We start from the raw sequence: 23,472 nt of genomic DNA, 5'->3' as shown, positions 1-23,472 counted from the left end.
AGTTAGGTTATCCCTGAATGTTTCTTGGGTATTATTTTAGAGCATGGACAAATCCAATTTGATAGGAAAAAAGATTTAAGCCGTTTCATGATGGCAAGACCACTCGTGACTCATCAGAACAGTCCTGCTGAGCCTGTCTGCCAGGATATTTAACTTCCTCGGAATGTGCATTGCTATGAAAAAGTGGTTGGAAGCAATCACCCATTGCCACAACCTCATGGCTTCTTGACACAGGAGTTAAAACCTGGTTCCCCCTTGCTTGTCGATGTACCAGACCAGGGACATGTTGTCTGTCTGAATAACAATAGTTCCTATTGAAAGAGAGGAATGAAGGGCTTGTAACGCAAGAAGCACCACTCTCTTCTCCAGAACGTTTATACACAGATTGGTTTCTAGGGGGGATCAAGTGCCTTGGACAGTTTTTCCAAGACAGTGCCCCCCCACACACCTGAAATGGGATGCACCCATGGCCAGAGTTGCCATGGGAGAGGGTAACATGAACAAGCGGATCTGGAGAAGATCCTCAGATTGGATCCACCATAGGAGAGGCTGTCTGCATGCTTGTGAAATCCTGATTGGATAATTTAATGGGTAGAGCTGAAGAAACCATTGCAGTGTTGAGGTCCAAGTACTCTCACGTGAAGATGAGTTCACGGTACCAGGGTGATCGTAGCCGCCCTGGACCCCAAAGCCCTTAGGACAAGACTTGCTTGGGGGGAGGGGGGCCATGTCCATTATCTTCTGATATGAGCCCTCAAGATGGAGATTCTGTCCGGAGGAAGAGGAGCTAGAGAATGAATGGTGTCCAGACGGGCTCCAATAAAGTCTATGACTTGGACCAGTTGAAGGTGAGACTTGTTCAGGTTGATCGAGATGCCTAAGTTCGAGGCTAGGTGGAATAAGAATTCTCTGGTTTCCAGAAGTCAATGCCTGGTGGGAGCAGTTAGGAACCAATCGTCTAGGTAAGGAAACACCTGGAATCCTTGTAGTCTCAGGTGAGCTGCCAAGACTACCATGCATTTGGTAAACACCCTGGGGGCTGTGGTGAGATCAAAGGGCGGTACCTGAACTGATAATGACTGGCTCCTAGCTGGAAGAGGAGGAACGTTCTGGAGCACCTGTTTAACTTGATATGATAGTAGACCATCCTGAAGGACTATAGAGCACATCCAGTTGTCCTTCTAAAGAAACGGCAGAATGGACTGTATCGTGACCATTTGGAATTTTGCAACTGATTTGATTTCACTGGTGAGATCCAGAATGGGTCTGAGGTCCCCTGTCTTTTTGGGCACTAAAAAGAATTTGGAGTAGATGCCTGATCTGATCTGGCCTGGGAGTACACTTTGGATGACTCTTTTTGAGAGCAGCTTTGAGATCACTAACACTGCAGCCTCCTGCTGACTGGGTGGTTTTGTTTGGAAAGGGTTTCTGGAAAAGTACAGAATAGCCTCTGGATATACCTTTTTTCTCCCAACGATCTTTTGTGATGGCTTCCCAAGCTGTTGGGTGTAAACGACAAACGTCTCCTGTCTGCCTCCAGAGACAAGCAGTCAGGCAAACCCTCATGATCGCTGACTGGGTCTGTCTGAGAAAGAATCTCAAGACCCTTGATTCATGAGACTCCCTCTGCCATGAGGGTGGTGTCTGCTATTATAACCATTTCCCCCTCTGCTTCTGGGAGAAAGGTTTCCCTGTGAATCCTGAAAAGGACCTTGACATTTTCAGAAAGTACAGATGTATACACTTACCATAAATGTAAATGATAGAGTGTATTCATTGTTGCAATCATCATACTTGGGTTATCTGCCTGCAGGTAGCCCTCAGTCGGCCTGAATACCAGAGACTTAGTATTTCTGTGTCGGATGCGGTCACTCCAAGACTGACGTCCAGTCATCAGGGGTATTAAAAACAGGCAGACGATGCCATTACATCAGTTTTTCTTGCCCCGAATGCCAGGAGCCCCCCAAACAGGGAGCTTGGTTATGGTGGGGAAAAACACCACCAGTAAAAGGAAAAGACCAATACCCCAGGAGGTATTAGTAATAGCCATAGATAGGAGAGAGAGAGAGAAAACCAGGGGGTTGGAAGGAGGGAAACCAGGACTGCAACAGTGAATACACTCGAACATCTACATTTATGGTAAGTGTACACAACTGTACTATGTTCTTTGTGTTTCACTGTTGCAGTCATCACACTTGGGTGGATTCCCAAAGCTGAAGAAGGGTGGAAGCAGTCAACAAGAGTTAGGGCTGGCTAGTATGCCTTGCAGGACTGCTGTAGCAAAACCCGCCCTAGATTTGGAAAAGATAGGCAGGTGGTAATGCTTGGTAAAGGTGTGTACAGAACTCCAGGTAGCAGCCTCCAGGATATCCTTGGTAGGGACACCCCTGAGAAAGGCTGTAGAGGTAGATGTTGCCCTAGTGGAATGTGTTCTGACTCCCTGAGGGGTTGGTTTCCCATGTTACTTGTAGCAGAAATGGATGCAGTGTGCTATCCATTTGGAAATGGTTTGTTTTGAAATCACCTTGCCCTCTGCCCCTGTTGCAAAGTTGACTAGTAACTGGTCAGATTTTCTGAAGGGCTTAGTCCCATCATTGAACATTCTGAGCTGTCTGTGCACATCCAAGGAGTGCAGGATCCTTTCCCTTTATTTTGAGGATTAGGAAAGAAGGTTGGCAAATGGATGGATTGATTGGACACCACTTTGGGCATAAAGGAAGGGTTAGTCCTGAGGGAACACCTGTCAGCATGGAAAATAAAAAGAAGTTATGTACTTACCATAATGTTCCATGGGAGTTGTTTATCTCGCCTTTATTCTCACTGATGGGTTCAGAGCCGATTCGGCTCCGACATGGCCGATAGCAAAGCTCAAGGTTTGCCAGTAGCTCGAGACCATGCACCTTTATCCCACAATGCACTGCTGGAATTACCTTAAATCTTGTTTGCTGCGAGTATATATACCCTTTTATTTCTACAAGGAAGCACTTCCCGAAGGGGAAAAATAAGTATTGAATAACCAGGATGGTACTAGCCTCTAAGTCAACTGTCAGCCAGGAGGGGGAAGGAGGGAGGGACGTGAGAATAAAGGTGAGATAAACAACTCACATGGAACGCAATGGTAAGTACATAACTTCTTTATGTGAAGTTGTTAAATCTCACTGTTTATTCTCACTGATGGGTAGCGTCCCTAGCACCATCAATCTTGGGTGGCTCATGGAAGTACGTTTTTCAGTACCATGGAACCAAAGGAAGACCTGTCACTGGAAGCCTTATCTACTTTGTAATGTGTGATTAAGGTATGAGGCTTAGACCAAGTGGCTGCAGCCCAAATATTGTCAAGGGGCAATTTAGCTTGAAAGGCAGAAGACGTAGAAACTGCTCTGGTAGAATGAGCCTTATGTTTGTGTGTCAATGGCATGCTTGCATTCACATAAACAAAGGATATACAATATGATAACCATTTAGATAAAGTTGTTTTAGCCACTGGATTACCTTTTCTGGCTTCCAAAAAGGATACAAAAAGTTGATCTGATTTTTTAATATCCTTAGTTCTGTCAAGATAAAATCTGAGCTGTCTGTGTACATCAAGTTTGTGCAGCATGTATTCCAATTTGTTAGAGTGGTTGGGAAAAAAGACTGGCAGCTCAATGACCTGATTGATATTGGATTCAGAACAGACTTTAGGCAAAAAGGAGAGGTTTGTTCTGAGAGATACTCTATCAGCATGGAAAATCATATAAGAAGGCCTAACAGATAATGCTTGAAGTTCTGACACTCTGCGGGCAGTTGTAATGGCTACTAGAAATATAGTCTTCCAGGACAAATATTTGAGATCACAAGAAGATGCTGGTTCGAAAGGGGGGAGAATAATTTGAGACAGCATAAAATTCAAATTCCAGGGAGAATAAGGAATTTTGACAGGAGGTCTCATGTGAAAGGCACCTTTAAGGAAAGCCTTAGATAACTTATAGCTCATAACATTCAACCCATCGAATCCAAGGTGGAAATTTGATATGGCGGCTAACTGGACTCGAACTGTGGCAGCTGCTGCTCCTTCTTTAAAAATATTTGTCAAAAATTCTAAAATGGACGATAGAGGAGCTCGGAAAGGGTCGATTTTCTGTATATTGGCCCAAATTGAAAACCTGTTCCACTTGCTGCGGTACAGTTTCCTGGTGGATGGCTTGTGAGAAGACAAAAGGATTTGTCTTGTATCATCTGAGAGTGAATGAAACCTGGCAATTAGGGGAAGTGGATTAGCCAAGCAGTCAGTTTTAGGGACTGCAGTGAAAGATGGAGGTCCCCTGATGGGTGTGTCAGGAGGTCCGGAACTGGGTCCAGGATCCATGGATCCTCCAGTAGATGATGGTGAAGGAAGGGGAACCAAATCTGTTGAGGCCAGTAGGGAGCTATGTGGATAACTGTCCTTCCCAGCGACTTTGCTTTCTGTAAAACCTTGGGTATCACTGGAATAGGTGGGAATGCATATAGGAGACCCAGAAGCCAATCGTGTATGAGTGCGTCACTCAGGGAACATCCCAGAGGTGGTATTAGGGCAAATTAGCTTCTGCATTTGGTATTGATGTGACTGGCAAAGAGGTCACAGCAAGGCTGGCCCCATTTACGGAAAATCAGATCCACAACTCGTTGGTTGAGAGACCACTCGTGAGGCAAACAGTATTGCCCTGTTTAGCTTGTCAGCTTTCACATTGGATTTCCTCGGGATGTGCGTTGCTATCAGAAAACTGTGGTATGACACAGCCCATTGTCATACCCTGAGCGCTTCTCGACAAAGGGAGTAAGACTTGGTTCCGCCTTGTTTGTTCAAGTACCAGACCACTGACATGTTGTCCGTCTGAATTGCAATTGTCCCTAGAGGAAGAGAGTCCTGAAAGTACTGCAATGCCAGAAGTACCGCTCTCAACTCCAGAACATTGATATGCAGATGTGACTCTTGATCCATCCATGTGCCTTGGGCAGTCTTTCCCTGAAAATGCCCCCCCCCCACCCTATCAGGGAAGCATCTGTGGTCACAGTGGCTACTGGGGGGGGGACAAAGGGTCTTCCAATTGTAACATGAAGAGACATCAACCACCACTGAAGGTCTCTCTTACAAGAATCTGTGATGAGAATCATGTAGTGCATCAGTAGCTTTTGGTAGGACCACTGAGCGAAGAGGAGCTATTGATGGATTCGCATAAGCATCCTTGCGAGTGGTACAGCCAGGATCGCTGCCGCCATCAACCCTAGTACCTTCAAGACCTCTGCTGCTGTAGCTTTGTTCTTTGACACCAGTGAGATGACGTGTTGGCGAAGAAGTGAGACTCTTTCGATTGGAAGACTTAGAGTGGTGGTTGAGGTATCTAACTCTGCTCCTATAAAAACGGTATGCTGCGATGGCAGTAAGGCAGACTTTTCGAAGTTGACTTTAATGCCTAATTGATGGCAGAGTGTCAGAGTATATTGTGTTGCCTGAGTCAATTGATGCCTGGTGGTAGCAGTGAGGAGCCAATCGTCTAGGTATGGAAACACCTGGAATCCTAGATGCCTCAGGTGAGCTGTGACCACTGCCATGTATTTGGTGAACACCCTGGGGGCTATAGTGAGACCAAAGGGCTGGGCTCGAAACTGGTAATGATTGGCTCCCAGCCGGAAATGCAGGTGACCACTGGAGCATCTGTTCATCTTTATGTGATAGTATGCATCCTTGAGATCTATGGAGCACATCCAATTGCCTTTCCCTAGGAAGGGAAGAATGGACTGAAGTGTAACCATTCGGAATTTCTCTTTCTTTACAAATTGGTTGAGTCTGCTGAGGTCCAAGATAGGTTTCCAGCCCCCTGTTTTCTTTGGTACCAAAAAAAATCTTGAGTAAGTTCCGAATCCAACTTGGTCTGCTGGGACTGGTAGGATGACTTTTTTTTCTAGCAATTTTTGGACCTCTACGATTGCTTGTTCCCTGAGATTGGGTGGAACATCTGGGATTTTGCTTACAGGAGTAGGTGGGGAAGAGATCGGTATGAAATATCCTCTGGAAATGATGCTTTGTACCCATGTATCTGATGTTATGTTTAGCCAGGCTTCTGGGTACAAAGACAAGCGACCCCCGACTGCCTCCAGAGCTGAACAGCTGGGCCCTCTTTCAGGAGCGCTGGCAGGGCTGACCAGAGAACTGACCTCTGTCACCCTGTTGTTGCGGACCCCCTCTGCCACGTGGGCGGCATCTTCTGTTATGACCCCCTCCTCTGCCTCTAGAGGGGGTTTCTCCACGTGTGTCCTAAAAGGCTCCCTGTGCTTTTCAGAACCACATTTTCCCTCCCCTAGGGCCGTTGGGGTAGGGCCGAGTAGGGGTAGAAAAATGGACTCCAACTGCAGATAGGGTCTTGCCTTCCTGCTCACACCTGGTTAAAGTTTCCTTTACATTAGGCCCAAACAGTGATGAGCCATCAAATGGGGTGTTGATAAAGGAAAACTTAAAGGGTTCCACAAAGGAACAGAGACTCATCCAGGCCTGTCTCCGCAGAGCAATGCCTGAACTAGCGGCTCTACTCAAACCATCAGCTGCATAAGATATGAGATGCATGGACTAGTTTACAACCAAGTTTAGGGTAGCGAGCTGTGTGTTGACTTTGTCGGCAACCCCTGCAGCTACCGTACCCTGGAGAGCATCTCCTAGCTCTTTCAGGCGATCTCTTTGCAGTCACATAAAATGGGTTAAATAGTTCAGCGATCGCAGAGAAAAAGTCGCTGAACTAAACATGCATTTCCCATATCTATCCATGATCCTAGAATCTCTGTTAGGAGGATGGACAGATGTGGATATTTCAGACACTTCCTTTTTGGTGGCTGCAGCTACCACCATGGCATCAACAGGCACTCCTTTGGGCAAAAAGGCTTTGTCCACCGGGGCAGAGATGATCTTATCTGGCTTCCGAGGGACATATTCCATGGCCTCCGGTGACTCTCACGCCTTATGAGAGATCAGCTCCATGAGCTCATCGTAAGGCGGAGACACCCAAGAAGTAGAAGGTTGAGACCCAAAAGCCTTCAAGAGCACTGGCTCATCCTCAGTAGGGGTTTTGGACTGCCAATCGCCCCTCTGACTAAGGATCTCTAATATCTCCTCAAAGGAGATATCCTCAGAGGGGGATCGAGGCAACCCTTCTGACTCATCCAAGTCCGTGTCGGATGTCAAAGACTCCTGTGGGGAGTCTAAGTGCTTCCTCTTGTAGTCTCTTCCTGGGTACCTCCTCAGTGGGGAGATCTGGGGAGGTCTCGGAAGAGCAGGGGATGCCCTGTGGGGCCACTTGAGGCTCAGGGTCTCTATGCTTAGGGGGACCGGTAGACATAGAAGCGGACACAGGAGCTTGAGGGGAGAAGGAAGCCCGAACTGGTGCCGACGATGTCTTAGGAGACAGGACTCTCCTCATGGCATCGAAAGCACCACGGCTCTAACGAGAAGGGGTAGACGGATCCGGAGGGACCGTCCGATCCTCCTGCACTGAAACCATGGGCTCCAAGCCCGAGGTGGGAGCAGAGCTCATCCGAGCCGAAGCCATGAGAGGAAGAGTCGGCTCGGTCCGACTATCCTCTCCGGACCCGACAGCAGAGTGTCAGCTTCTAGCGTCCTCAGTCGGCGCTGAGGACGTCCGAGTAGCTGGAACCGATAACACCAGTGTGCGTCTCGGTTCCATAGGTTCGACAAGCATCAGCTCGGGCTCCGAGAGTCCAGCACGGCTCGGAGGAGGAGTAGCCAAGTCCAGTTCAATGGTCTTCGGCTCCGACAAAGTGGTTGGGGCCGACAACAATTTAGCAAGTCCTGTTGCCCGTAGAAGCTTCTGCACTAGCCGATCCATATCCATATCAGAGAGGCTGACCGAAGACTTCGAGGAATGCACTAAAGGTGCTCACTGGAGCAGAGGAGATGAGGGAACCTCAGAGACTGGCTCCAAGACTGGGAGCGGTCTCCGAACCAAAGGGACACTCGGTTCCGAGGACTGAAGAACTGATGACCCTGTACACTCTGATCTCTCTGCCTTCTTGGTTTGTTTAGCATCAGAAGATTTTGAAGATTTAGGAGAAGTGCTGGCACCTTCCTGGCTACCCAATGCCTCAGAGAAAGTATGCTGCAGCAACCCTCTATCTATGAGTTTTCTCCTTCTCTCTAAGAGAACCCTAGATGAAAAAGAGTGGCAAATACTGCAGGAGTCTTGGAGGTGTTTAGCCCCAGACAGTAAACACATTGGACATGTCCGTCCGTGACGGACATTTTCTGTCCACAATCTGGACATTTCTTAAACCCCAATTTGGGGTGAGACTTTTCTCTCTCATCCGAAATTTTATAAAGAGACACCACAAAATTAACCTGTAAGAACAAGTAAAAATTGTTAAACTAAATAGGGCTAAGAAAGGGCCCAACACTATGAAAAACTAAGCCAACACAGGGCACTATCACTACAATCTAACCTACTTTAAACTATTATTATTTTTAACGACACACACACACACACACACACACACACACACACACACACACACACACACACACACACACACACTAAATATGAATAATCTCTCAAAAAGAGAAGAAAAAAGTTTTTTAAAACTTGCGATTTATCAAAATGGTCCGAGCTAACTGGATCACAGAGATCTCTCTTGCCATGGCAAACTAGATCTGAGGTAATTCCAGCAGTGCATTGTAGGATAAGGGGCTTGGTCTCGAGCTACTGGTAAACCTTGAGCTTTGCTATCAGCCGTGTTGGAGCAGAGGATCAGCTCTGAACCCATCAGTGAGAATAAATGGCGAGATTTAACAACTTCACATTGAAGGGTTCCACAGCCATGAGTGCTTGTAGCTCAGACACACTTCTAGCTGAAGTGATGGCTAGAAGCAAGGCTGTTTTCCAAGAGAGGAATTTTAACTCTGCTGATGCAGCAGGTTCAAAGGGGGGAAGCGTGAGCTTTTCCAGTACAAAGTTAAGGTCCCAAGCAGGGGTGGGTGCTCTCCTTGGTGGCCTTAAGTTCTTTGCCCCTCTCAGGAACTGTTTGATAAGAGGGTGCGAGAAGAGAGGTGGCTCAGTGCTGTAATGAGCAGAAATGGCTGAGAAATGTATCTTAATGGAGGAGAAGGACAGGCCTTTGTACAGTAGATCTGCTAGGTAATCCAGGATAAGAAGCAGAGAGGGCAAAGTTGTGTCCTCTCCTTTAGATTGAATCCATGAGTAGAACCTTTTCCACTTATCAGCATAGGATTTTCTTGTACTGGGTCTTCTGGCTTCAAGAATGACGTCCAGCACCTGTTTGCTTATGGTTGCTGGGGGAGAATTCAAGGAATAAGCCAGGCTGCAAGATTTAGGGTTTGCAGTTGTGGATGCAGAATCTGTCCCTCCTGTTGAGAGAGAAGGGTTGGATTCTGGTGCAGGTGCCAGGGTGGCACCGATGTCAGGCTGCACAGAAGTTGATACCAGTGTTGGCATGGCCAGTCCGAAGCAATCAGAATTGTCCTTGGTCTGTCCTGCTTTATCTTGAGTAATACTCTTGAAAGGAGGGCAGTGCGGGAAAGGCATAGATTGAGAGATTTACCCACAGAAAGATAAGGCATCCACTTTCCAGGCCCTGCTGTGAGGATTCCTGGTGCAGAATTTGCTGAGTTGGTGGTTGTAGGGGGAGGCAAAGAGATCCACCTCTGGGGTCCCCCCATTTCTGAACCAGAAGGTTGAAGGTGCTGTGCTCCAAATGCCACTTGTGTGGGTCTAGGAGATTTCTGCTTAAGTCGTCTGTCAGTAAGTTTTGTTTGCCTGGCAGGAATTGAGCTTGCAGATGGACTTGAATGTTTAAGGCCATGTTCAACAGGGCCATGGCTAGCCTGCAAAGTGGGTAGGAATGGGTTCCCCCCTGCTTGTTGATGTCCCACATAACTGTGGTGTTGTCTGTTTTTATTAGCAGTTGTCCTGGAAAGATTAGGGATCTGAAAGCTGTCAGGGCATTCTGTACAGCTAGCATCTCTTTTTGGTTGATGTGCAGATGAATTTGACTTAGGCTCCAGTGGCCCTGAATACATTTTCCGTCCATGTGTGCCCCCCAGGCATAATCTGATGCATCTGTGGTTAGGGTCTGGGAGGCTTGGGGTTGAGTAAATGGCAGTCCCTTGTTGTGGTTGCATGCTTCTGGCCACCAGAGGAACTCTGACCTTAGACAGGGTATGATAGGAATGACTGTTTCCAGGTCCTGAGAATGTTGGCATCAAAGACTTTTTAAGTACCATTGGAAGTTCCTCATATGCAGTCTTGCATATGGAATCAGCAGTATACATTAGGCTATGAACCCTAGGGCTTGCAGTATTTTTCTTGCAGATAGCTGGGTTCTGGTGGCCATTTGTTTGAAGTAGTCTGTCAGACAGACTTGTTTTACTGAGGTGAGGAATGCCATCTGGGAAGTTGTGTCCAAGCTTGCTCCCAGGAATACAATCTTTTGACTGGGTACCAGTTTTGATTTCTTTTCGTTGATGGTGTACCCCAAGAAAGTAAGAAGGTTTTTCACAAATGTCAGGTGCTGCAGCAGCAATTCCTGACTGTCCACCTGAATCGGGCAGTCGTCCAGGTACGGGTAAATTTGGAAATTTCTCTGCCTGCAATAAGCAATGGCTGGAGCCAGGTATTTTGTGAATACTTTGGGTGCAGTAGATAAGCCAAAGGGAAGTGCACAGAACTGATAATGCATAGACCCTGCCCTGAAATGTAGATACTTCCTGCATGATTCCCTTATGGGGAAATGCAGATAGGCTTATTTTAATTCTAGGGTGACTAATCAGTCATCCTTGGCTAGCAGAGGAAGAAACTGTTGCAGGGTAAGCATTTTGAATTTTGGTACCACCAGGAAGGTGTTGAGAATGGAAAGATCCAGGATTGAGCACCAACAGCCCTCTTTCTTGGGTACCAGAAAGAGTCTGGAGTAGAATCCTAGACCCCTCTGTTCTACTGGGACCGGCTGGATAGCTCTGATATTGAGTAGGGAAAGTACTTGGTTTTGAGTCTCTGCCCACCGGTTTGGAGGAAGGTCTGGGAACCCGCTTGGGGTTGGCAGTGAATGGAAATAAAATTTGTACCCCTGGGATACAATGTTGAGGACCCACCGGTCCTGAGTGATGGACATCCAGTTTGTTGCATGAAGGGCAGGTTTTCCTCCTAGGGGCACAAGCAATTGGGCAGGGCTGGGGAGTGGAGTAAAGAAGTCATTGTGAGCTTTTTCCATACGGAGGTGGCTTACCACTCCCTGTTTTAAGGGTGGGGCACTCCATTGCTTAGATCTGTACATACCCTAAGACTGTAGTCTGGGTTGTCCGTTTTCCCTAGGTCTGGTTTGAGAAGGCCAGAAGGGGGCTGGAAAGGACCAGTGTTTGGAAGGGGAATACCTACTGAATCTAGGGGATTGCACTTGTAAGAATTCTTTAACAGTCTGCATAGACTTAGCTTTTTCTTCCATCATTTTAAGAACCTCTTCTGCTTTGGTGCCAAACGAACAGTCCCTATTCAAAGGAGCATCTAATAACTTTGATTTGACATGGTCTGGCAAGGTCTGCTCCTTCAGCCAAGCATGTCTTCTCAGTACAGAGCCAGTGACAGCTGCCCTGCAAGATGCTTCTTGGGCATCCAAGCCACACTGCGAAGTATGCTTGCTGACTTGGCTTGCAGAGTGCATAAGCTCCTGCAATTCTTTATTTTCTGCAGAGTCTGAAAATGTTGCCACTTTTTCTTTAATAAGTTCCATAATATGTTGCTGGTACTTCAGCATGTGAAACTGACAATTCAATGCTCTAATAATAATAATTTGGGATAGTTCCTGTGTTGCTCATTGCCTTACTTGGATAGAAGGAAGTTTCTTTGCTCACCAGTGGGAGTGGGGAGCCTTGAGCAGCCTATCTGTCCCTGAAGGAGTGACCTCAGCACAAGATCTAGTAGTAATTGGTCATTTTGGACCATTTCTAGCTCAAAGTTCCCTGTATCTTCAAAGTTCCCTGTATGTATCTTCTTACCTGTCCAAAGCTCTGGAATCCCTGTCCGTAGGGATGGGATTCTTGGCTGTAGTAGCCTTGATACTGTTAGGCCCCTGGGAAATGGTCTCTGGGTCAACAGTAGGATTCTTGAAAAGAAATTTGTGAGTGTCAGGTACTCTGTAGTACCTGTCTGGTTTCCTAGGGGCAGGACGTAAGTGTCAGGAGTAAGACTGGATTCCATAAAAACATCATCCACAACATCCAGGACAGGGGGTATTGCTAAGGGTCTCTGTTGAGGCAACTCTAGAAATTCTGAGTTTCTTTTTGGTCTGAGGATAGTCTTGGCATTCCCAGTGGAAATGCTCTTGTAAGGTATGCAAGGTTTCACCAAAAAAAAAAAATCCTCTGGAGGGGAGGCAGAGGGAATGGATTCCTCTGCATCTGAATCCTCATAAGCAGATAAGGACATGTCTTCATAATCAAAAATTTCAGAGTCATCGGACTTCTGGTCTGTAGAAGCTGAAGGGGACTGGACACTGTCTCTTAGCAGGGGAAGGCTAACTTCCACTAATCAGCGTAATAAGGTCTTCAGCCATTCTAACCATTTGTTTTTGTGGCATGGGAGCAGGTGCATGCACTTTGGCTGTCGGTTTTCTAGGCTTAGTGCGTACTTCGGGCCTAAGAAACTCGGTAGTTTTGGTTAAAAAAGAAGTTGTCGGTTTGAGTCTAACATCGGTTGAGCGAGTAACTGCCTCAGAAGCCGGTGTCTGCTCAGTGGCTCCGGATCCATCCAAGGTAGAGATATCTGCAGGTTCCATAGTCGAAGAAGAGTCTTGTGGCATTTCTGACTCCGAATGGGTCTCAGTAGAGGCCTGCGAATCCATTGAAGCGGGCATCAGGGGCTGCGAAAGCACCTCACTGAGTATCGGTGGATTGGCGACTAGATTGATGGAAGCATCGTCGGCAGTATTGGACCTATGCGGTCTGTCTCTGTCTTTATCTTTACTTTTTTTGGAATATCGGTAGTCGGATAGCTTACCAAACCCATTTCAAAATACGGAGATTGAGAGTGAAAGAATTTAGTGACAAAGAGAGTCCGACGATGAATGGTTCGGGCATTAAATAAGGCACAAAACCGACAGCGAGGGACGTCGTGGTCTGGGCCTAAACAGGTGACGCAGTAATAATGAAAATCTCTTATTTGCTTTCCACAGGCAAGACAATTGTTAACTTTTTCTGACATTGGTTAGAGCACGAAAAAAGGATCCCCAGCGGGGTACTTAGCTTTAGAAGACTTCAGGATTATTAAATTTGTACATGAAATTCAGGTAGCGGCCAACCGGCACTTGCGAACTGCTTCTGCTTCAGGCTCCTCGGCAAGAAAGACTGATGTAATGGTGTCAGCTGCCTGCTTTTATTCCCCTAATGACCTGACCTCAGTCTTGGAGTGATAGCATCCGACACAGAAATACGAAGTCTCTGGTATTCGGGCCGACTGAGGGCTACCTGCAGGCAGATAACCCAAGTGTGATGACTGCAACAGTGAAACACAAAGGACATCTACAACTTCTTACCTCCATGCTGGTTCCTGGAAAATGTCCATTGTGGGGAACAGAAGTGGATCCCAACAGCAGACAAGGTCTTTACATCCTTTTCACTTTGGGAAAGATTGTCTAACTGTTGGACCGAAGAGAGTTGATTCGTTGAAAGGGACACTGGTGAAGGAAGCCTTGTAGGGTTCCCAGAAATCACACAGCCGCAGCCAGGTATGTCATCTGCTACCAAAGCCTGAACCAGCCACCCATGAAGTACCTTCTGCAACATGAGAGAGCAACCTCATGAACGTATTAGAAATACATGTCTTCCGTTCCTCAGTAGAGACAGACCCAGGAACAGAGCTAGAGAGTTCTTTAGCTAAGTCCCTCTGTAGCCTGGTTATGTGTGCCAAGTAGTTCAGAGCTTGCAATGCGAAGGTTGCTGAAGCATAAACCAGCTTCCCAAAGCTGTACAACACCTTAGACTCCCTGTTAGGGGGATGTACAGTGGAGCTCTGCTGGGCCAGCTCCTTTTTGGTGGTAGCTGCAACCACGATGGCATGAACAGGAACACCCTTAGTCCAGTGGAAGCGGTCAGAAGGAGCCTTAAGGATCTTCTTGGGCCACTTGGGGATTGGTTGCACTGCATCCGGTTCCTTCCACGCACTGTGAGACACGAGTGCAATAAGGAGGTCTGAGGGGGGGAATACTTAAGAAGTAGATGGGCCTGACCTAAAAGCTTCCAGAAACACTGATTCCTCTGGGTTAGGGTTTTGGGAAGACCAACCACCGTTTTGGTGTAGGAGTTCCATGATGTCTCTGAATGGGACATCCTTAGTGGTGATCTGAGGGGACCCCTCCCCTTCATCGAGATCAGTGTCCTTTGCAAGGGATTCCATAGAAGAATCCAAGTGCTTAGTTTTGCACTGGTGCACCCGAGGGACCTGCTTGGTGGGGTGCTCTGGGGCGGTAACATAAGACTCCTGGGGTTCCAAGAGGGAAGCAGACTGGAAGTCTTTCTGGGCTGGGTGTCCCAGAGGTGACAGAATAGATGTCTCAGGCACAAAAGCTGCTGGAGGGGGGCCGGGTTCCAAAGCAGGTAGAGTTGAGGCTCTTCTGGGTACGGAAAGAACCCACTCCACCATTTCAACACTGAGGGAGAGTGAGATGCCATGGGCCCCACCAGAGCCAAAGCTGTCAACAGGGAAGCACCATGAATCCCAACTGCCCTGGATCAAAGTGAGAAGTCAGAGCTGAGCTATCAAACACCGATGCCCTGAGGGGAAGAGACAGTTCCGAAAACTTTGCAGCTGATGTGAACCACTCACAACTGGTGCCGAAGCTATGGCTCCAACAGCCAATCTGCTGTGAAATAGTCGAGTCGACCAAGTCAAGGAAACCATCAGAGTCAAGGTGACCACATCTCTGTCTGCTCCGGTGTCTCGACTCCAGGAAGGCTCGGACCCAATAACTCCAAAACTTGAGGTCGGATCAGAGTAGGAGAGATGGGGTAAAGGCTGGAATATTGCTTGTGGATCCAGTCGGGGATGGAGCAAGCAAGATCGCAAGCTGGATTTGTCCCTTGAGAAATTTAACCACCATGCTGTCCACCTCGGCTTTAGAAAGGCTTTGTGAAGACCTAATGGAAGAGGCAACCAAAGCAGGCCTGGAACTGGGGCTGTGCTGTTGCAGGAGAGGGGACTTGGGTCTGCCTGTCAGTGGCTCCGACCAGAAGCTTCAGCTCGGGCATGGAGGGAAGGCATGGATGACTATAGGACCCAAAGTGTTCAGCTTTGAAGGTCTGGGAATCTTGGCAGGAGGTTCCCCAGAGTGTCAGGATCTACTGGAGGATCTCTTCCACTCCTTATGTTTTTTAGCAGGGGTTTGAGCCCCTGAAGTAGATGGTGTGGCTGAAGATGAAGAGCTAGGCAGAAGGCCTTTTATAATTTAGAAAGGTGAGAAAGTTTTTTGTTTTTTAATATACAGGCATCTGCAACAGATAGAAAAGGGGTGGGGAAGGGAAAGCATGGGGTAAAACTTTACACAAAAATCTAGTGAATTTAATGACTCTAAGAAGAAGAGGGAAGACTTCTAGCTAAGGAAAAGCAAGTTCTTTAGAAAATAACTAAGACTAGACAAAAAAGTCATAGAATAAACATTGAGGAGCTCAGACAGTGAGATACCCAATGCTATGCGAAGTGCAGCACATGAGATCTGAGGGATTTGGGGGGAGAGGAGCATTATGAGTAGGGGAGGAGCTCAGATGTCAGAGCCTGAATTTTTGTATTCGTCCGAGTCAGGTCCGATGCTCAGATCCGAAACTCATAGGTTGAAGAGAAAATGAAGGCAACAACATCAGATCTGGCATATTTTGGCTGGAGATCCTGCAGCGGATAAAGTGGTGGGTGCAGCACCCATTATTATACATAAAAAAACATTCTTGAAAGACAGAAAGGGGAAACAAAAGTGATTTAAGAATAAAACAAACATGTTCATGTAATATGTGCAATCAATGCAGATTTGTAGCAAACAGTGCTTTTTTCTGTTTGAATATGGGAATGAGTTATGATGCACCAAAATATTGAAACTGTAGTACTTTTAATGTAATTTATATTGATGAGTGTTTGTCATGCCAGACATTTTATGTGGGCAGGACTATTAGAAAACTGAGTTCAAGAGCATATGAATACTGCCATACAATAAAAAGAAGAATGGCAAAAATGCTTTGTATTGACATACTTTAAAATGCACAAATTTTAAAAATGTATTTTTATGTGACAGACCTTATAGAACCCAAAATTAGGGGCGAGATGCTAAGAACTTGTTAGACACCGAGGAATATGAGTTGCTGCCTTATTTGGGGAAGGGAAAGCTACCTTTTTCCTCGCTTACTAGTTTAGTCCAGCTCTCAGAGCTGGCTTTTCCTGCTTTGGTTGTATAAAGTAGTAATCCAGGCTGCAGAGGCCCTATAGCTTTTTTCTTCTGATACTATATATTTGTTGCTTCACATCTGAATACCAGCAACTGTATTTATTTTGGTATTTCTCACTTCGCCTTTCTGTTCACTAATCTTAAGCTTTTAATTTACTTGGACTAACTTAATATTGCATGTGAATCCTTGTTTGTTGTGTAATGTGTAGTTGTGTATAGCTATCTTTTGTGTAAGCTGCAGTATTTATAATGTAGCATGTACTGTTTTTCTTGCTAGAAAAAAAAAAAAAAAATAAAAAAAAAAAAATTCCTGCTTTTAATATCCTATTGTTTTTTCAGAGTTAAGTTTCTTTAGTCTTTGGATTCCTGTTGCTGATTCCTGGGCTGCCTGTTTAGTTCCTGTGTACTGTTTCTTGAGCTTATTTGGGGAAGGGAAGCTACCTCAGTTTCCTTCTTAAGCTTTTTGGGCTTTAGTCCAGTTTTCCTGTTGCCGATTCTTATTTTTTTGTCCAGTTTTGTGAGGTTTCAGCCAGTAACTAGTAGTTTATTGGTCGCTTTGGCCAGTTTCTAGCTTTTTCCCCCCCTGGTATAAAACGCTAAACGCTAGCTGCTGACCGATGTAGAGCGATTTACGCGGAGCTGCCACTGCCACTGCAGTGCCGTTAAGCGTTAAGCTATAACTAACTATACCAGTGTAAATGAAAAATCCACTCTAACTCTTTAAATTTTGCTTCTACCTTCTTCCTCGAACTATACTACTGATCAACCGAAGGTGATCCTCTATAACTAAAAGATCACTATTACTTGACATCTATTAGACCTTTCTCTATCTATTACTCTCACATAGTACCATTACAACCTCAAATCATACACATAAACACACAAAGACATACTCGGGAGGCTCTGATAAAAATCTACCAAAACAGCAGAGGCTACCAAAGCACCAACACCAACAAAACCCACACCAGAACAAACACACACAACACCCGCAACATATCAGAGTGTCAGAGGAGTGTCAAACAGTCACAGCCCTAAGGCCAAACACAATGCCAGACACACACTCATTGGTGACTCACTGATGTCACACATACTAATTGATGTCCACTGAGAAGGTAAGAGACATTGAGGAGCTCTCTGATTATGTAGCCCAGGCAGGTATGACCCTGACCTGAGCAGTATCCTACCTTCACCAAATGATGCCACAACAATAAGATAAGATGATCAGCTTTAACAATTTGGCTTAAACACTGGAGGGATTTCCAGGGGGATCCAGTATTCGGGGATGACATGCTGGACAAAATAGCTAAAGACAAAAGACAATCATAAGGCCTTCTTTGGCTATGTTAGAAACCCTAGAGGAAACTCCCCAGATATACTCAGAAGTTCAAAAAATGATGTGAACATTTACTGATCCTACAGACATTGCCATACTGGCTGACAGGTTCAGTGCAACTCAAAAAAAGGAGAGATATCTATACCAAAAATGAGTGCCCAAACATCTCCCAGCACCCCAGAACTGCTCTCCTCTCCAAAAAAAAAAACAGCATCCATGGGGATGACCCCCCGGTATGGGCTCCATGAACTCTCAATGAGGACTAAACCCACAGCTAGGACAGCTGTTTAATCAAAATCTACCTTCTGGATAATGCAGGAGTGGAGGGGGCACTGCTGTGGGTCCCACACTTTACAAAGGCGGTGCCTCCACAGACCCTGGAAATTACCGCCCATTAGCTTGACAAGCCTTTTATGCAGCCAAAGGAGGAGATCATAATGGACCAATGGAATAAATAAAGAAGGAGGAAGAGATTTTGAATCCATCTTTTTGCGTTTGGCTTTGTCAGATCATGATTTTACTTTTAAAAACTTTTTTTTTTTTTTGAAACCACCAAAGCCATTGATGGAAAAAAGAGTCCCATACAGCCTACCTCGATCTCTGGCTAAGGCCTCATACAATACCCCACTCTGGTATCATTGAAAAAAATCTCAACAAATAAATTTAAATGTTACACAACCAGATGGGTTGCAATGGAACTGGAAAGTGAGAACCACACAGCTCAGAGTTGTTACGCCCATGTCAGACCTCCAAAGCCTCAAAGTGGTGTCCACCCACTCCTGTAGGGCTGGCCCACTCTTGTTTAATCTACTTTTCCAAGTACAAGCAAGCACAGGAGGTTATATAGAGTTCAGTTTGAAAGATGATGACTGCAAACTAGCTAGTATAGTAAACAGATCTGACACAGATATCCTTCAGAAGGGTCTCTACAGAAACGGGATAACTGAGCCAGAGCCACGGCCTTCCAGTTAAATGCCGCCGGAAAATAATTCTTCGAAAAACAAGTTACCCCTTAGCTACAAAATAGGCTGCAATCCACTGAGCACAGAAGAAGAGCACAGGACCTGGGGACCCAGGTTGATTGATAGTAGTCTGTAGTACACCCATGTAGCTAAAGTAGTTAGGAAGTCCTTCTACTTAGCCCACCTTTAAGGAGCGAGATTCATTTCTCATCTTCTCATGGGTCTCCTTCTCATCCCCTTCACTCATTACTCATCAGACCAATGATTGTGCATAATGTACAATCTCCCATGCGGGATGTAGCTCAACTTGCAGCAACAGAGCTACAAAAGTTCCTCAAAAAAAAGGATAAAGGGTCTCACTGAAAGTCCTCCAGCTCCCGACCTATGCTACTCCTGTGCTCAGGGGTGACCTTTGCCTAACATACAAGGCCATGTCAAACCCAGATTTGATGAATATGCTTCACCTCAAAAATCCAGATATGCCATCCCTCAAACATCTAGATCCAGACTTAAAACATGGAGATTTAAAGGCGGACACGGGCGGCTGGAGAGACGGTTCCAAAGACTCCTATGAAATAAGATTAAATGTCACAAATTCTGCAGGCTTGAATGACCATATTAATTTTAAATGTGTTTTAAATAAACAGAAGTTTAAAGGAAAGTGCAAGAAATGATTTTAAAGACAGGACATAAGTGATAACTGGATAAGATCAACTGAAAGAACTGATTTTAAAGAAGGCATTTGATTAGATGTGTTTTAGATGATCGGCCAGATTCAACAATACCTACATGGTCTATTTACACTGTGCTCACACTGTTTTGGATTCAATAGGCGGATCTACACACACAGAGCCGCACAAACAAGGTTAACTTTGTGGCATGGAAATTACAACATAACCAGCTGTAATGTAGGCTAAGCAACCAATCCAAGATGGAGGAGCTATTCAACAAGCTATAACGCAACCATGTAGACTCAGGTTTTCCCTGCGAATTCCAAAACCTACTGGAATACAGCCACAGAAAGGAGTCTACACAGAAACAATGTTAGGGGCTGCTGTTGTTTTAATTCATGTGCATGTGCAACAGGCTGAAATCTATGCTGCTGCTGCACCAAGGCCAAGAAGAAGAGTTTTCAGACCCCAGGTATATTATCACAATCTACATGATGTGGAAATTGTAGAGCACTACATGGTGGACAGCAACAGACTACAGGAACTCTGCAACCTCTGTTATCCTCACCTCACAGTCAGAGCAAACCGAGAAGAACCCATCCTAGTGGAGACAAAGGTATGTGTACCACTTAGAATTTCAGCTAAAGGTACCTTTCAGTGACTAACTGGGGGCATGCTGGGGGTGTCACAGGCATCAGCACCTAGGATCCTCCATCAACTCCTGAATGCCACACTACAGTGTCAGAAGTTCTATCCTGTAGCACAGTACCCTGAAGTACTGAGTGCCATAGATTGCACACATGTAGGAATTAAGTCACCACTTGTGGAACAGGGAAGGCTCTACATAAATAGAAAGGGCTTCAACTCTACTAACTGCCATGTCATGTGTAGTGCCAAGGGAATCATTTTGAATGTGTGTGCTGGCAACCCAGGCAGTTACCACAATTCACATATTTGGCACACCTCCCAAATGTATCAGAAGTTCAGTACAGGGGATATATCACACGGTCATTAACAGAGGGATGCAGGTTATGCACTGGAAACATGAGAACACTCATCAGAAATGCACACACACCTGCTGAAGAACTCCACAATGAGGTGAGGCACACACTCAAACCAGAAATACAACAGAGCATGTGTTTGAGCAGTTGCGGTTCCAGTGCTTAGATTCATCTGGAGGAGACCTGCAATACAATCCATGGACATGTAATGAAATATTCACAGTATGTGCCATGCTGCACAACATCATCCTGAGAAAACGGCTTCAGCAGGATCAACAAGGAGAAGAGGCACACATCCCACCATGAATGGCAAGGTCACTACAGCCACATACAGGTGATGAGTCACAGAGGGAAGCAGCAGCTGCTGTGGGTGTAGGCAGACGTAGGCATGCTCAATATGCCCTCGGACTGGCTAAGAGACAACGCATAGCACACTCACTCACTAACCACCTAAAGGCCTAAAACTTCCTCCTATACACATAGATATAGTAACACTGATGCCAGGCAACTCTCACAACCTTTACCTACCCATGTATTGGTTGAGTACTGCTTGCATCAGACAGAGTAAGCCCTCAACCAGAACTGCTGCAGCTGTTGGATTTACAAGGTAAGTGTTGAACCATATCCTTGTATGCTGTTACCTCATAGTGAAGCAACTAAAAGGTAGGAGATTTGTACAGAAATTACCTTAACATGTAACAGCAGAGACTTATTTGTATCCATTATTAAGTAGTAGGCCTTAGGCATCAAAGATTTACACAGTCATACCTCTCAAAAGTACAGAAAGTCACTGTATGCCCTCAGTTTAGCACCATACATTTGTACTGGAAAATCATTAAAGGGAGAAGTTAGAAAGTAATGATACATATTTCAGTTTCAGACTTCACAACCCCCACAAGATCATTAAAAATAAAGATGGAAATATTTTGATGCTATCAACTGTCTAACTTACTAAGACCAATATAAGTCAAAGGTACAATTACCAATTCAATATCACAAATGCATATATACTAAGCACTAAGTCAGCTATGTACCATGAGCATCAGATACAAAGCTCACGTATCCCTGTATCCAAAACATACAAACAGGGATATGGCACAGTTATCACTTGCACAGGGTGTTGTGTGTGTGTTTGTGCTGGGGGGGCAGGAAGCCTAAGCTGACACAAAAGGTCGTTGAGTGTGTGTGTGTGTGTGTGTGTGTGTGTGTGTGTGTGTGTGTGTGTGTGTGTGTGAGAGTAAGAGAAGCAGGCAGACATTCAGAAAGAGTAACAAATGGCCAGTGGACCAAAATGAGTTTTAAGCTTCACAGTTGAACTACGTAACTGGTGTGTGTAAGTTTTTATGAGTCTTCAAGGTGAAACTGATGTGCGAGTGTCAGCATGAACACAGCCAAGCTCTGTGCTAGCTCTCCATTTTGGTATGTTGGACAGGTGTGAGCCGTGCATGGTAGAGGTGGCAGTTCATCACTGTTATACCCAACCATGAGAACTGGCTCTGCCAGGAGTTGCAATGGCACACCCACACCCATGGTCAAATGCACAGCTGCTACCTGAACATGACTGATGTCTGCTGCCCAAGCTTCCCAACTGAGGGTACCCAGGACCATGACCCCATGGCCTGCTATGTCTGGGTGTGGACAGCTCAACTACTGATGGAGCAGTGGAAGTACTGCCACTATGGGAGCATGATTAGGCATGGCCATGTTGGCTAACAGCAGATGATGTGCCTAAGTCCATGAGGATGCCATCCTCCTCCCAGCAGATGTTTCATCATAGACACCGCTCATTCCAATGTGTCATTCATACAATCTATTGAATCAGCAACATGGTGGAGGCAGTCACACATGACAGCCTGTGCCACCTCTCGAACCCTAAGCATTTCTCTGGAGGACCAATGGGAATAAGCCTGTGCCTACATGATGGCCCTAAACATACATTGAGTGGATCATGTGAAGTATGGACAGCAGGCCTCCTCCAAACATCCCCAACAACCCTACCACACAGCACCTCATCCACACTTTGGCTACAGCCAGAGTGAGCAGGCACTGAAGTTGCAGTAACCACACTTCCCTGATCAATTATTTCACCCTCCACCTGTCCAATATCTGAGGGCTGACTGGAATAAGTAGGCAAAGATCTACTGGTTATGTCCAATGAAATTTTAGGGGATGGCTGTATGTCAACCAGTGTCAGATTCAACTTCTGCACACCCTGACTGTGCCTCTGTTTGGCTATCATCATCATCAGAGTGTGCTGATACTCTGACACCAGTTGGTAGAAGTCTTACACGTCCACAGTCAGGATCACCTGTGATAATAATCAACAAACACAGGAACAAACAATACCTACACTACTATAGTCCAATATATGCTAGCAAAATAACAGTGGTGCCACTTTTAGACAGTACAGTAATACACACAACAGTCCTGACATCAGAAAAACACACTAAAATATGTCTCTGAATTGCTCATCAGTACTGACATAAAATGTTTGGCTTACCATCATATCTCTCAACATATTGAATTCCTCGTTATTTAATTTCCATTTTTTTTTTTTTTTTACAACTTTATGGCTGACATCACCACGCACTGACAGAGTACAGGAGCATGAGTGGTGATGTCAGCTTTGTGAGGCAGACTGCTTGTCGGACAACTGCACTGGAGACAGTGAAAGTGAAACTAGAATTGGAATTTTGAAATTCCAACGGCAAACCAGCAGCAGTCAGCGGAGTGAATGGATTATAAATAATAAACCATGACTCAACTGTGTATAAACATCTTTTTTCTCGAATATTTGACACTGCAGAACTTTTTTCCTTTTAATCTGGGACTGGTTAAGATTTACGTTAACATCTCCACAGCTGCTGCAGCCTACAGCAGACATGTATGTCTGAGAATGTTGTGTGTGAAGGTAAGGGGAGGGAGCAAAAGCTTTCTGATGTTTGTGTAGGTTGGGGGGTTATAAAGTTCTTTTCTTGTTCACGAGACACATTCAACATATCGTGTTTTTTATACAACAGGATTCATGGTAGGTGACTAAACATTCC

At 45.6% G+C, this 23,472-nt stretch overlaps 1 protein-coding gene across 1 annotated transcript in view; it reads right to left on the bottom strand.

Moving 5' to 3' along the window:
- ATP7A (ATPase copper transporting alpha) overlaps positions 1-23,472 on the bottom strand; it is a 2,674,176-nt gene that overhangs the window by 1,755,602 nt on the left and 895,102 nt on the right. The window lies entirely within an intron of this gene.

This window comes from Protopterus annectens, chromosome 15.part0 (assembly GCF_019279795.1).
Source record: "Protopterus annectens isolate FY-2018-M chromosome 15.part0, PAN1.0, whole genome shotgun sequence".
Classification (NCBI taxonomy): Eukaryota; Metazoa; Chordata; order Ceratodontiformes; family Protopteridae; genus Protopterus; species Protopterus annectens.
The sequence above is the reverse complement of the archived record's forward strand: the minus strand, read 5'-3'. Positions and strand labels throughout refer to the sequence as shown.